Source organism: Leucoraja erinacea, unplaced genomic scaffold (assembly GCF_028641065.1).
Source record: "Leucoraja erinacea ecotype New England unplaced genomic scaffold, Leri_hhj_1 Leri_435S, whole genome shotgun sequence".
Taxonomy (NCBI): domain Eukaryota; kingdom Metazoa; phylum Chordata; class Chondrichthyes; order Rajiformes; family Rajidae; genus Leucoraja; species Leucoraja erinaceus.
This window is the reverse complement of record NW_026576336.1, coordinates 73,886-87,790: the sequence shown is the minus strand read 5'-3', so window position 1 is coordinate 87,790 and position 13,905 is coordinate 73,886. Positions and strand designations below refer to the sequence as shown.

At 44.6% G+C, this 13,905-nt stretch overlaps 1 pseudogene; it reads right to left on the bottom strand.

The window, feature by feature from the left end:
- Positions 1–6,391: 6,391 nt before the first annotated feature.
- LOC129693821 (U1 spliceosomal RNA) lies at positions 6,392–6,537 on the bottom strand (annotated as a pseudogene).
- Between the last annotated feature and the right edge of the window lie 7,368 nt (positions 6,538–13,905).

The following is a 13,905-nucleotide window of genomic DNA, read 5'->3' as shown; positions in this document are numbered from 1 at the left end:
TACAATAGTGATATAGGACACAGGTCCTACTACGGTAAACTCACGAGCTACTACGATATGACTACGTGTTAAAAGTATCAAATTTTTACATCCTGAGTTTATTTTACATGTGGACATTTTTCAATGTTGCAAAATCTTCACGAGTTACCATGTTTCCCAAGTACCTGCCGTTAGCGCTAAGAAATGGCATGTTGGCCTTTATAACAAGAGGAATCGAATATAGGAGCAAAGAGGTCCTTCTGCAGTTGTACAGAGTTCTAGTGAGACCGCACCTGGAGTATTGTGTGCAGTTTTGGTCCCCTAATTTGAGGAAGGACATTCTTGTTATTGAGGGAGTGTAGCGTAGGTTTACAAGGTTAATTCCTGGGATGTCATATGCTGAGAGAATGGAGCAGCTGGGCTTGTACACTCTGGAGTTTAGGAGGATGAGAGGAAGGCTCATTGAAACATATAAGGGCTTGGACATGCTAGAGGCAGGAACCATGTTCCCGATGTTGCGGGAGTCCAGAACCAGGGGCCATAATTTAAGAATAAGGGGTAAGCCACTTAGAACGGAGACGAGGAAACACATTTTCTCACAGAGTGATGAATCTCTGGAATTCTCTGCCACAGAAGGTAGTTGACGCCAGTTCATTGGCTATATTTAAGAGGGAGTTAGATGTGGCCCTTGTGGCTAAAGGCACCAGGAGGTATGGAGAGAAGTTAGGTACAGGATACTGAGTGGTGGCTCAGAGGGACGGGCAGGGGCTCTGGGGAGAGGGTTGCGGTCCTGGTCGAGACCCTTCTTCAGACAATCACAAGTACTCTCACCGACGAGAGTTCAGTTCAGTCTGAAGAAGGGTCTTCTCTCCAGAGTTGCTGTGCTGCCTGTCTTGCTGAGCTACTCCAGCTTTTGTCTATCTTCAATTTCAGAGTTAGATAAAATTGCAGACTTGATTTTTTTAATCTCAAAATTTTGTAACATTGCTAGAAAATGTACCTGCATCTTGGACACCAACGGTTAGGTTGTTAGCCAAGAAGGATAGACTTTGTTATCCCTCAGTACAGCAACATCAAGAACGATGTTGCTGTACTGAGATATAGCCAAGTCTATCCCTCATTGCTAGCAGCTGATGGGAAGTGACTGTTAAGTGGGAAGTGACTGTAGAAGGACTGCGCTGCTTGGGGGGGGGGGGGGGTTCCTTTCACAATGTGTGGGTAGTCTTGCCAGGGGTAAAGTTGCGGGGAAGGCAGGGGGGTTGAGAAGGAGGGGGTCGGCCGGGGCTCATCCAGCTCAAGAGCGGGTCAGCGGGCGATGGATAACAGGCAAGCGGGCAATGGAGCTTACTCCATATATCAGTGCGAGTAACCTCAATTGATCCCTTGTTCGCGCTAACACAAGAGTAAGCTCCACCACCCGCTGTGATGCCCCACCATCAAATCTATTTAAAAAAAACAGGTTTAGCTCATTGGCCCAGTCCTAATTGCTTTCCCTCCCCAAGCCACCGGTCTTCTTGTGGTCTGTAATGCTCTTCATACTGCTACACACATCCCTCATGTTGTTCTGCTGAGATTTCAGCTCCAGCTTCTTCCTGTAGTCATCCTTGCCCTGTCTCAGTCTTGCCTTCAGGTCTTTTTGCACTGTCAGGGCAATCGAAGCTCCCTCGTCGGGGCGATCGCAGCTCCCACGTTGGAGCGGTCGAAGCTCCTGCGGTTTGGAGCTCCCGAAGTCGCTCTCTAACCAGGGACCGTGAGCTCCACGATGTTAATGTCCGCGGGCTCCTGCGGTTGGAGCTCCAAAGTCGATCCCCTACAGGGGTCGCGAGCTCCACGATGTCAAGTCCTGCAGGCTCTTGTGGTTGGAGCTTCCAAAGTTGGTCTCCAGCAGAGGTCACCAGCTCCTCGATGTTAGGCCGCAGTGCAGACAGAGATATAATACGTGTAAAAATTGCATCTCCGTCCAGATAAGAGATTAAAAAAGGTTCCCCCATCACTGCCCCCACCCCCCACATCAGCTAAGCTAAAGAACACTAAAACATACATTTAACACATACAAAGAAAACAACAAAGAAGGAAGAGACAAGACAGACTGGTGGCGAGGCAGCCATTGCTGGCGCCACCCAGTGGTTCAGAGATGCTGCCTGAGTTACTCCAGCTATTTGTGTCTATCTGCTGGATTATTAATGTATTTTTTGTGAAAGCTTTAAAGAAAGACCTTTATGGTTTAAAGTAAATAGACACAAAAAGCTGGAGTCACTCTGGAGAGAAGGAATGGGTGACGTTTCTTCTTTTAAAGACCATGCTCCACTCGTAATTAGAAAAATACGTTGACAATCTCTGCGTACAGGGTATTGTGAGCAACTCATTGGGTTTCTGGAGAGAGATAGGATTGAGAACCATTGGAAATATTACGTTATTTTCTACACAAAGATTTGACAAGTTACTGAAGCTGTGTGACATTTAATTCCCTGTTTTTAATGCTGCTGTTGACTTTTCTCATCCATTTTCAAAGAAATCTCCATGCAAGCAATCCGGAACAGCACAATCCCAAACGATAACAGATTAAAGTTATCCACTGGCAATAACAGCCTGAACATTGGCTGGAAGAGCGTGGCAGGGAAAGAGAATTTTGGTAAGTCCAAGTACAGCGTCAACCCTATTCATGGCTCTTTGCCATCTCATTGTAAGCTAAAGTATTACTTTTGATGTAGTTTCCTTTGTTAGACAGGCGAATGCCTAATTCTTTACTCCTAATACGTGGGGGAAACTTCCAGATAATGGGAAGGAGAGTGCACAATATAAATGCCTCATTATTCCTTAATAATATCCTGATATTATGGAGCATATTTTGTAATCTGTAAGACAGGTTTAGGAGATTTCAGAAACAAGCCCCTTTACCCAATGTCTTTCTACCTAGAGGACATGGTTACGATGAGGGATTACGTGAAGAACCCTGCCCAGTGCGCAGGTGCGGCATACTTCGAAGCAGCGGTGTGGAATCACAGGATAGACACAATATTTGAAGTAACATAGTAAAGATCAGTGAGACATCAGTTTATTAGTTTGATCTATATAATGAGGGTGGGAGCGGAGGGCACGTAATTCCTCATCGTAACTCCTCATAAAATACAGATCAAACTTCATACTGGTAAGTACTCGTTTAATCTTACTATTTTACTTCGGAGTCATGTGAGAGAAGATTTCAAAGGTCTGTGATTTCAAACCATGTAACAGTTTTTATTTCACTCACTGCCGAAGTTCTTGAGGGAGGAAGTGTTATCGTAATCAACCAATGGATCTGCTTTCTCAAGAAACAGAAAAGGTATTTGTTAACAATAACAACATAAATAGCTCCCCTGAGCTTAAATTAAATATTTGCAGTTTGTAATATTCTATCTGCAATTAAATCAGGCTTATCAACGATTTACAATAAAAAATGTTCTGAACGTCGTTCCCCTTGACCATCCTGCCGTATTGAGAATGTGGTCAGCCGGGAAGTCCATTCGTTCAGCCGCTGATATCAATGCTGCCCTAGTGGAATGGGATTTAAATGTATTATTTATCTATTCCGGCAGCTTTCAGTACCTGTTTGAGCCACCTTGAAGTGGTTTGGCTCGTTACCCCGTCTTGGGGTTTCTGTGGTTGACCCATAGGCTTTCCTCTCCCTCTAAAATTGTGGGTTGTGTCTATATATTGTTGTAGATGGGTCACCACAGTCAACCTGGACTCTGGTGGGTAGGCCCGGAATACCACCAGTGAATTGGGCGTTCCTGGTCGCTTAGGTTTTAACCAGACCTAGAATGATGAACGTGATGCGGTCTGGGGTAATCACCATGTTATCCAGTCTAGTTTTATGGAGTGACTGGACTCTGTGAGCGGATACGAGAGCCATAAGCATGAACGTTTTTAACATAGATAGTGCAAGACTGAGGGATCTAGCTGGTGCCATTCTCTGAGATATGTCAATATCACACTGATATCCCATACATGGGTATACCATGGGTTTTTTGGGGCTTGTTATTATAATTGCCCTTCATAAGTTTATCTTCAGTGGATGGGATTCCATGCTCTGCTGTCCTGCTGTTTTTAGATAAGCAGACATGGCGCTTCGTGCTGTATTTACGGCACTGTAACTCACCTTTTCATCATGGTGTAGATGGTCCAGGAACTCCAATACGTCAGTGGTTGAATAGTTTGGTATGTTGTCCCTGCGTCGTGGCAGTATTTTTCCCATGTTTGCTCTTGGTGACTGTTCGCAGGGATGCCGACATGGTGGTAATGGTTCATTTAGATAATCCCAGTCCCTGGTAAGGTCTGTTGAAAAACCTACAACCCAGGAGTTTGATGTTTTTATGGCATGGGTGGCTTATGCCTGATACTGGGTAAGTCAGCAACCATGGTCCACTAGGGAAATCCATAGGTGACTCAACCACCATGTCGTGATGAACTGGGAACCATGGCTATGTAGGCCAGTCGGGCACCTTCAATATCCTGGAGACAGATTCCATCTGTATTGCGAAGTGCTCGACTGATGAGGCAGAAGGGAGGGAAACAAAAGCAGAAATTCCCCCTATCCAGCGTGTAGGCATCTACCGCTGCTCCCTCTGATCTGGTTCCTAAGTCATATACATAGGTCACTGGTGATTCTGTCTTGTGCAACCAAATTGATATCTGGCGTTCAAATTGCTTAATACCTTTAGCAGATATTTTGGGTTTAACATCCATTCAATGTTATCATAAATTTCCCCCCCCCCCGTGACGTGGTGTCTCCCACTGTGTTCTAGCTTACCTAGGAGATAGGCAGCCGATAGTTAAAAATGTCTTTTGACACACCATTGCCAGATCTGTTTGACCAATTTGTTGCGCGATAATGATTTTATGCTCCCCATATGGTTAATATAAGCCACCACCATAGTATTATCAATCCGTAACCTTATATGTACGTGCTGCATCTGAAATGCATATACTTTTAACCCAATAGGCGACCACCAATCCCAAATAGTTGATGCCCGGTGTGTGTAGTAACGATGATTCTGAATTGATCCATCTGTTACCTGTGCTGGATATGGAGTTAGTTGCTCCCCAGCCTAAAGCACTGGCATCGGTTTTTAATAACCAAGTTAGGATTGGTGATAGTAATAGGGCTGAAAACTATGCCAAACATTGTCTGCCCACCACTGTAATTCTGATATAGTTTTAGTGGGTACATTCATGATTTGATTATAGTGAGCCTAGCACCTTGGCAAAGTAACAGTCATATGGATAGAATTGATATTAAAGCCCAGATAATCCATGGTAGTTAACGGCTTCAATTTTGGTTTATCTGGGTGTAGGATGAACCTCAGTGTTTTAAGGAGCTGTTTCGTAGCTAGAACTGCTGCCACAGCTAATTCCTTTGTTTTCCCTAATATGAGGATATCATCCAATATATGCCATGATTATGCTTGTTTTCTTAATATTTTCATGGCTGTTTTTAGTATTTTTGTAATTAGTTTAGGGCTGAGGTTAGACCATTGGGAATGCTCCATACTCCCATAGTTGCCCCATCCAGATAATTTTTTTAGGTATCTACAATGATCCTTGTGTATGGGTATAAGATAGTATGCATCTTCCATATCAATGCTTGCCATAAGGTATCCTTTGGAGATCTGATGTCTGGCAGTGACAAAACGTCTCCATCTTAAAGTGTATATACTCAACAGATTTATTTAGTGATATTAGGTCAATGATGATGCTACATTCACCATCTTTTGCAGTTTTGATGAATGTATTCGATACAAATTCCAATGGTTCATGTTTGCTCCCATGATCCCTTGTGTAATGAGCCTTTCTAGTTCAGCTTGACCTTCTCGCTTCTCTTTCTTAGAGGGAAAAAATGCCCTTTGGGCGCATTGCTGAACTGGCGGTAATATGCCCAATTTGAATTCAAGTTTTTATCCACTAATACTGTTGAGTATATATTTGTTATTTGTGACAGCACCCCATGCTTCTTTCAACAAGTGTAAATGCCCCCCCCCCCCCCCCCCCCCCCCCCCCCCCCCCTCCCGCAGTTAGTAGAGCACCCTTATTTTGTGTAAACTGGGAGGAACCAGACTACCTACCTCCATGTTCATTGTTTTTTCATGAAGGCTCAGTTTTGCTGGTGTGCTGGTGCTGTCGGTGGGGCGGCGCATTTTCTTTGGGGTCACGCTCTGGGCCCCTGTCTTTAAAAAAGACCTTTGGGGGTAATAAGCAGCGGTCCCCGGCTTTCACCAGTCCTAGGATGTGGGTGTTGACTGGTGGATGCCGAGGGGTGCTGCCAGCTGGGTGTTGGATGAGATGTCCTGCTCGTTCCAGGGCCTGCCCTCATGAGGTGCACAGGTTTCTCTTCCCGCTGCAGCGGTTTGCATAGCCCCGTATATTTGGGGTTGAGGGAAGGTCTTATATGCCACAAATGGCAGTCGAGTATCCCGCATTTGGGAACATCTTAGGCGTCAGCACACTCGTAGTGCAACTGGATAGTCTCATCCTGGGAGAACCACCTTGGTGATCATGGCGTCTCGCCTGCCAGGTGAGTATGATCCGTGGAAAACGAGCAAAGGTGGTGATTTTCGGTCGCGTGGAGGAGCCATGTAGTGGCCCACGACACCTAGCAGCTCTTCCTGATCCTGCTCCCCCGGCATACTCCTGTTCTCGTCCGCCTGCCCAGCGGTTAAGCCAGCCCAGCCCTGGCCTCCTTAGCTACCCTCAAAAGAGGGAGCAAAAGGGGGTGCTATAAATTGGAGGAGGCATAGCTCTAACTCCGTTGTCGCATCAATCCCTCGACAAGGGAGATGGCTAGTGCAATAGCACTGGGGTAGGAGTGTCAGCTCCCTTGGCATTTAGCCAGTGACCCCTCGTTTTCCTGGAGGTTTTGTACCTCCATGACCTCCTCTGGCTTGGGGAGACAGACATACTTGTTTTTGCTGTCTCCAGCCTGTTCCAGTGTTGGAGGAACTTGATTCCTGTAGAACCTGTATTTTTGGTAAGGTTTTGTCTTACCTGTAGTTAGAGGTTGCCTGCCGTTTTTTAGGCGGCATCCGACTCCCGCTGGGCCTCGTGTGCACAGCTGGGCGATAAATGTCGCACCTGCGCACTGGGCAGGGTTCTTCACATAGTCACTCACGTGACTCCGAAGTAAAATGGAGACTTAGAGAGATACCTGGATAGAAAATGTTACGGATATGGACCAGTTCGCAAATGGTGGGACTAATGGTTTTCGCGGAGGTATGCATTGGGGAGCACTTCGGGTCCAGTGATCACAATACCATTAGTTTCAATATAATTATGGAGAGGGTCAGAACTGGACCTAGGGTTGAGATTTTTGATTGGAGCAAGGCTAACTTTGATGCGATGCGAGATGATTTAAAAGGAGTGAACTAGGACATTTTGTTTTATGGGAAAGATGTAGAAGAGAAATGGAGGACATTTAAAGGGGAAATTTTAAGAGTACAGAATCTTTATGTTCCTGGTCGGTTGAAAGGAAACAGTAAAAATTGGAAAGAGCCCTGGTTTTCAAGGGAAATTGGACATCTTGTTCGGAAAGAGTGGTAGCGTTGTGGAATGAGCTTCCAGTGGAAGTGGTGGAGGCAGGTTCATTGGTATCATTTAACAATAAATTGGATAGGCATATGGATGAGAAGGGAATGGAGGGTTATGGTATGAGTGCAGGCAGGTGGGACTAAGGGGGAAAAAAATTGTTCGGCACGGACTTGTAGGGCCGAGATGGCCTGTTTCCGTGCTGTAATTGTTATATGGTTATATGGTTAAATGGGACTACCTTAGATCAGGCTTCTTGGTCAGTATGGACAAGACGGGCCAACTGGCTTGTGTCCGTACCATATGACACTATAAAATGGTTAATGTAGGAATAGATCAGATGGGAGACAATCTGGATGTTATAGGAAGGAACTGCAAATGACGGTTTAAACCGAAGATAGACACAAAATGCTGGAGTAACAGGCAGCATCTCTGGATAGCAGATATTAGTAGTAAGCACAAGGTAGTGATTGTGGGAGATTTCAACTTTCCACACATAGACTGGGAAACACATTCTGTAAATGGGCTGGATGGGTTGGAGTTTGTAAAATGTGTGCGGGATAGTTTTTTGCAGCAATACATAGAGGTACCTACTAGAGGAGGGGCAGTGCTGGACCTCCTGTTAGGAAATGAGACGGGACAGGTGGCGGAGGTATGCGTTGGGGAGCACTTCGGGTCCAGTGATCACAATACCATTAGTTTCAATATAATTATGGAGAGGGTCAGAACTGGACCTAGGGTTGAGATTTTTGATTGGAGAATGGCTAACTTTGATGCGATGCGAGATGATTTAAAAGGAGTGAACTGGGACATTTTGTTTTATGGGAAAGATGTTGAAGAGAAATGGAGGACATTTAAAGGGGAAATTTTAAGAGTACAGAATCTTTATGTTCCTGTTCGGTTGAAAGGAAACAGTAAAAATTGGAAAGAGCCCTGGTTTTCAAGGGAAATTGGACATCTTGTTCGGAAAAAGAGGGAGATATACAATAATTATAGGCAGCATGAAGTAAATGAGGTGCTTGAGGAGTATAAGGAATGTAAAAAGAATCTTAAGAAAGAAATTAGAAAAGCTAAAAGAAGATATGAGGTTGCTTTGGCAAGTAAGGTGAAAGTCAATCCAAAGGGTTTCTACAGCTACCACTCTCTGAGTAAAGAAGTTCCCCCTCATATTACCCCTAAACTTCTGTCCCTTAATTCTGAAGTCATGTCCTCTTGTTTGAATCTTCCCTATTCTCAAAGGGAAAAGCTTGTCCACATCAACTCTGTCTATCCCTCTCATCATTTTAAAGACCTCTATCAGGTCCCCCCTGAACCTTCTGCGCTCCAGAGAATAAAGACCTAACTTATTCAACCTATCTCTGTAACTTAGTTGTTGAAACCCAGGCAACATTCTAGTAAATCTCCTCTGTACTCTCTCTATTTTGTTGACATCCTTCCTATAATTGGGCGACCAAAATTGTACACCATACTCCAGATTTGGTCTCACCAATGCCTTGTACAATTTTAACATTACATCTCAGCTTCTATACTCAATGCTCTGATTTATAAAGGCTAGCATACCAAAAGCTTTCTTTACCACCCTATCTATATGAGATTCCACCTTCAAGGAACTATGCACGGTTATACCCAGATCCCTCTGTTCAACTGTATTCTTCAATTCCCTACCATTTACCATGTACGTCCTATTTTGATTTGTCCTGCCAAGGTGTAGCACCTCACATTTATCAGCATTTAAATGTATTTATCAGCATGTTCTGAAGTTACTTGGCATTTTAGTATTGTGTGTGTATGTGTGTGTGTGCGTGTGTGAGAATATACGGGTGTTGTGTGGGTATGTGTGTGTGTGTGTGTGAATATGTTTGTGAATATGTGTATGTGTGTGAGTGTGTGTGTGTGAATATGTGTGTGTGTGTGTGTGTGTGTATGTGTGTGTGAATACGTGTGTGTGTGTGTGTGTGTGTGTGAAAATATGTGCCTGTGTGTGTGTGTTTATATGTGTGTGAGTATGTTGGGTGTGTGTGTGTGTGTGTGTGTGTGTGTGTGTGTGTGTGAGTGTGTGTGTGAATGTGTGTGTGAATGTGTGTGTGTGAATGTGTGTGTGTGTATGTGTGTGAATGTGTGTGTGTGTGTGTGTGTGTGTGTGTGTGTGTGTGTGTGTGTGAATATGTGTGTGTGTGTGTGTGTATATATGTGTGTATATATATATATGTGTGTGTGTGTGTGTGTGTGACTATGTGTATGTGAATTTGTGTGTGTGTGAATATATGTATGTGTGTATGAATATGTGTGTGTGTGAACATGTGTGTGTGTGAATATGTGTGTGTGTGTGTGTGTGTGTGTGTGTGTGTGTGTGTGTGTGTGTGTGTGTGTGTGAATATGTGTGTGTGTGTGAATATGTGTGTGTGTGATGTGTGTGAATATATGTGTGTGTGTGAATATACGTGTGTGTGTGTGTGTGTGTGTGTGTGTGAATATGTGTGTGTGAACATGTGTGTGTGTGAGAATATGTGCGCGTGTGTGTGTGTTGAATGTGTGTGTGTGTGTGTGTGAATATGTGGGTGTGTGTGAATATGTGTGTGTGTGTGTGTGTTTGAATATGTGTGTGTGTGAATATGTGTGTGTGTGTGAATGAGTCTGCGTGTCAGAATGTGTGTGCAAATGAGTCTGTATGTATGTGTGAATGTTATTGTAAATGAGTGTGTGTGTATGTGTGAATGTCTGTGTGAGTGTGAATGAGTCTGTGTGTGAATGTGTGTGTGAACGTGTGTGTGAATGAGTCTGTGTGTGTGTGTGTGTGTGAATGAATCTGTGTGTGTATATGTGTGTGTGAATGAGTCTGTGTGTGTGTGGTTGTGTGTGTATGTGAATGTGTGTGTGTATATGAGTGTGTGTGTGTATATGAGTGTGTGTGTAAATAAGTATTTGTGTGTGTGTTTGTGCGTGTGTGAGACTGTGAGGTGGAGGGTGTGCGTGATCTACTGTAGATTTGGGAGGAACAACAGCAGCAGCAGATTAGCAAGAGATACGACTGATTGGCTCTAGCCCAAGTGGGAGGAGAGAAGTGAGTCAGAGGGGTGAAAACAGTTGAAAACTGAGGAATTTGCTTTGTAAATTGGTAAATCAGCCAATTTATCAGTCAATTTAAGCAGGACAGCTCTTAGTGAGTGGTAGTGAGTGAGCGGCCTTGTGAGGGAAGTGCCCTGTGAGCAAAGTGTGAGTCTTTGGCTCGAGAGTCTTAGGAGAGGAGACCATGCAATACGCTTGGGAGGTAGAGACGAAAGAAGGAGATGTCAGGCAAGTTGACTCAGTGCGATGCTTGCAGTATGTGGGAGGTCAAGGACACCGCTGGTGCCTCTGGCTGCTACAAATGCGAAAAATGCATCCAGGTAGAGCTCCTGAAGGGCCGTGTTGGGGAACTGGAGAAGCAAGTGGATGACCTCCGGTTCGCACGAGAAACGGAGTCGTTCCTCGACAAGTCCTACATTACGATTGTTACACCTAAGGTACTGGAAGAGAGAACGTGGGAGACAGTGAGAAAGGGAGGGAAGCGTGGAATGCCAACGTCCCCGGGTGGTGTACCTCTTGTAAACAGGTTCATCCGCTTAGAAGCTGTTGGGACAGAAGACGTGAGCGGCGGACTGGCTTGCGATGCGAATACGGCTGTTGAGCCAAAACCAAAAAGGCCTAAGGTAGGCAAAGCCATTGTAGTGGGAGACTCCATCGTGAGAGGTACGGACAGGGGTTTCTGCGGCAACAGACGGGATGCGAGGATGGTGTGCTGCCTTCCCGGGGGCCAGGATCCAGGATGTCACGGACAGAGTGCAGAAAATGCTCAAGGGCGAAGGTGAACATCCGGAAGTGGTAGTGCATGTCGGCACAAACGATGTCGGAAAAAAGGGGATGAATATTCTGCAGCGTGACTTTATAGAGCTCGGAAAAATGTTGAAAAGCAGGACCTCCAGGGTTGTTATCTCGGGTTTGCTTCCAGTTCCCCGTGCTGGCGAGAGCAGGAACAGGGAGATACGGGACCTGAATGTGTGGCTGAGGAACTGGTGCACAGGGCAAGGATTTAGATTCTTAGATCACTGGGAGCTGTTTTGGGGTAAGGGGGAACTGTACAAAAGGGACGGATTGCATCTTAACAGGTGTGGGACCAGCATTCTGGCAGGCAGGTTTGCCACTGCTACACGGGTGGCTTTAAACTGAATAAGGGGGGTGGGGTGTCGAATGGGATAGTGGAGGATGGAGTTTAAGGGAAAGGGTTTCTTAAATGTGTGAGCGTAGAGACCGAGGGGTGTAAAATGAGGGTAGAAGAAATGGGTAGCAAGGTGAAAAGTAAAAGTGGCAGGCAGACAAAACCCGGGTAAAAATCAAAAAGGGCCACTTTTCAACATAATTGTATAAGGGGTAAAAGTGTTGTAAAAACAAGCCTGAAGGCTTTGTGTCTCAATGCAAGGAGCATTCGTAATAAGGTGGATGAGTTGAATGTGCAGATAGCTATTAATGACTATGATATAGTTGGGATCACAGAGACATGGCTCCAGGGTGACTAAGGCTGGGAGCTGAACATCCAGGGATATTCAATATTCAGGATGGATAGACAGAAAGGAAAAGGAGGTGGGGTAGCGTTACTGATTAGAGAGGGGATTAATGCAATGGAAAGGAAGGACATTAGTTTGGAGGATGTGGAATCGGTATGGGTAGAGCTGCGAAACACTAAGGGGCAGAAAACGCTGGTGGGTGTTGTGTACAGGCCACCTAACGGTAGTAGTGAAGTTGGAGATGGTATCAAACAGGAAATTAGAAATGCGTGCGACGAAGGTAAAACAGTTATAATGGGTGACTTCAATCTACATATAGATTGAGTGAATCAAATTGGCAGGGGTGCTGAGGAAGAGGATTTCTTGGAATGTATGCGTTATCTAAATCAACATGTAGAGGAACCAACGAGAGAGCAGGCTATTTTAGACTGGGTATTGAGTAATGAGGAAGGGTTAGTTAGCAAGAGTGACCATAATATGGTTGAGTTCTTCATTAGGATGGAGAGTGACATTGTTAATTCAGAAACAATGGTTCTGAACTTAAAGAAAGGTAACTTTGAGGGTATGAGACGTGAATTGGCCAAGATTGACTGGCAATTAATTCTAAAAGGGTTGACGGTGGATATGCAATGGAAGACATTTAAAGACTGTATGGATGAACTACAAAAATTGTTCATCCCAGTTTGGCAAAAGAATAAATCAGGGAAGGTAGTACATCCATGGATAACAAGGGAAATCAGGGATAGTATCAAAGCGAAGGGTGATGCGTACAAATTAGCCAGAAAAAGCAGCATACCGGAGGACTGGGAGAAATTCAAAGACCAGCAGAGGAGGACAAAGGGCTTAATTAGGAAAGGGGAAATAGATTATGAAAGAAAACTGGCAGGGGACATAAAAACTGACTGCAAAAGTTTTTATAGATATGTGAAAAGAAAGAGATTAGTTAAAACAAATGTAGGTCCCTTGCAGTCAGAAACAGGTGAGTTGATGGGGAACAAGTATATGGCGGACCAATTGAATAACTACTTTGGTTCCGTCTTCTTCACTAAGGAAGACATAAATAATTTGCCGGAAATAGCAGGGGACCGCGAGTCAAAGGAGTTGGAGGAATTGAGTGAAATCCAGGTTAGCCGGGAAGTGGTGTTGGGTAAATTGAATGGATTAAAGGCCGATAAATCCCCAGGGCCAGATAGGCTGCATCCCAGAGTACTTAAGGAAGTAGCTCCAGAAATAGTGGATGCATTAGTAATAATCTTTCAAAACTCTTGAGATTCTGGAGTAGTTCCTGAAGATTGGCGGGTAGCAAACGTAACCCCACTTTTTAAGAAGGGAGGGGGAGAGAAAATGGGGAATTACAGACCAGTTGGTCTTACATCGGTAGTGGGGGAACTGCTAGAGTCAGTTATTAAAGATGGGATAGCAGCACATTTGGAAAGTGGTGAAATCATTGGACAAAGTCAGCATGGATTTACGAAAGGTAAATCATGTCTGACGAATCTTATAGAATTTTTCGAGGATGTAACTAGTAGCATGGATAGGGGAGAACCAGTGGATGTGGTGTATCTGGACTTCCAGAAGGCTTTCGACAAGGTCCCACATAAGAGATTAGTATACAAACTTAAAGCACACGGCATTGGGGGTTCAGTATTGATGTGGATAGAGAACTGGCTGGCAAACAGGAAGCAAAGAGTAGGAGTAAACGGGTCCTTTTCACATTGGCAGTGACTAGTGGGGTACCGCAAGGCTCAGTGCTGGGAGCCCAGCTATTTACAATATATATTAATGATCTGGATGAGGGAATTGAAGGCAATATCTCCACGTTTGCGGA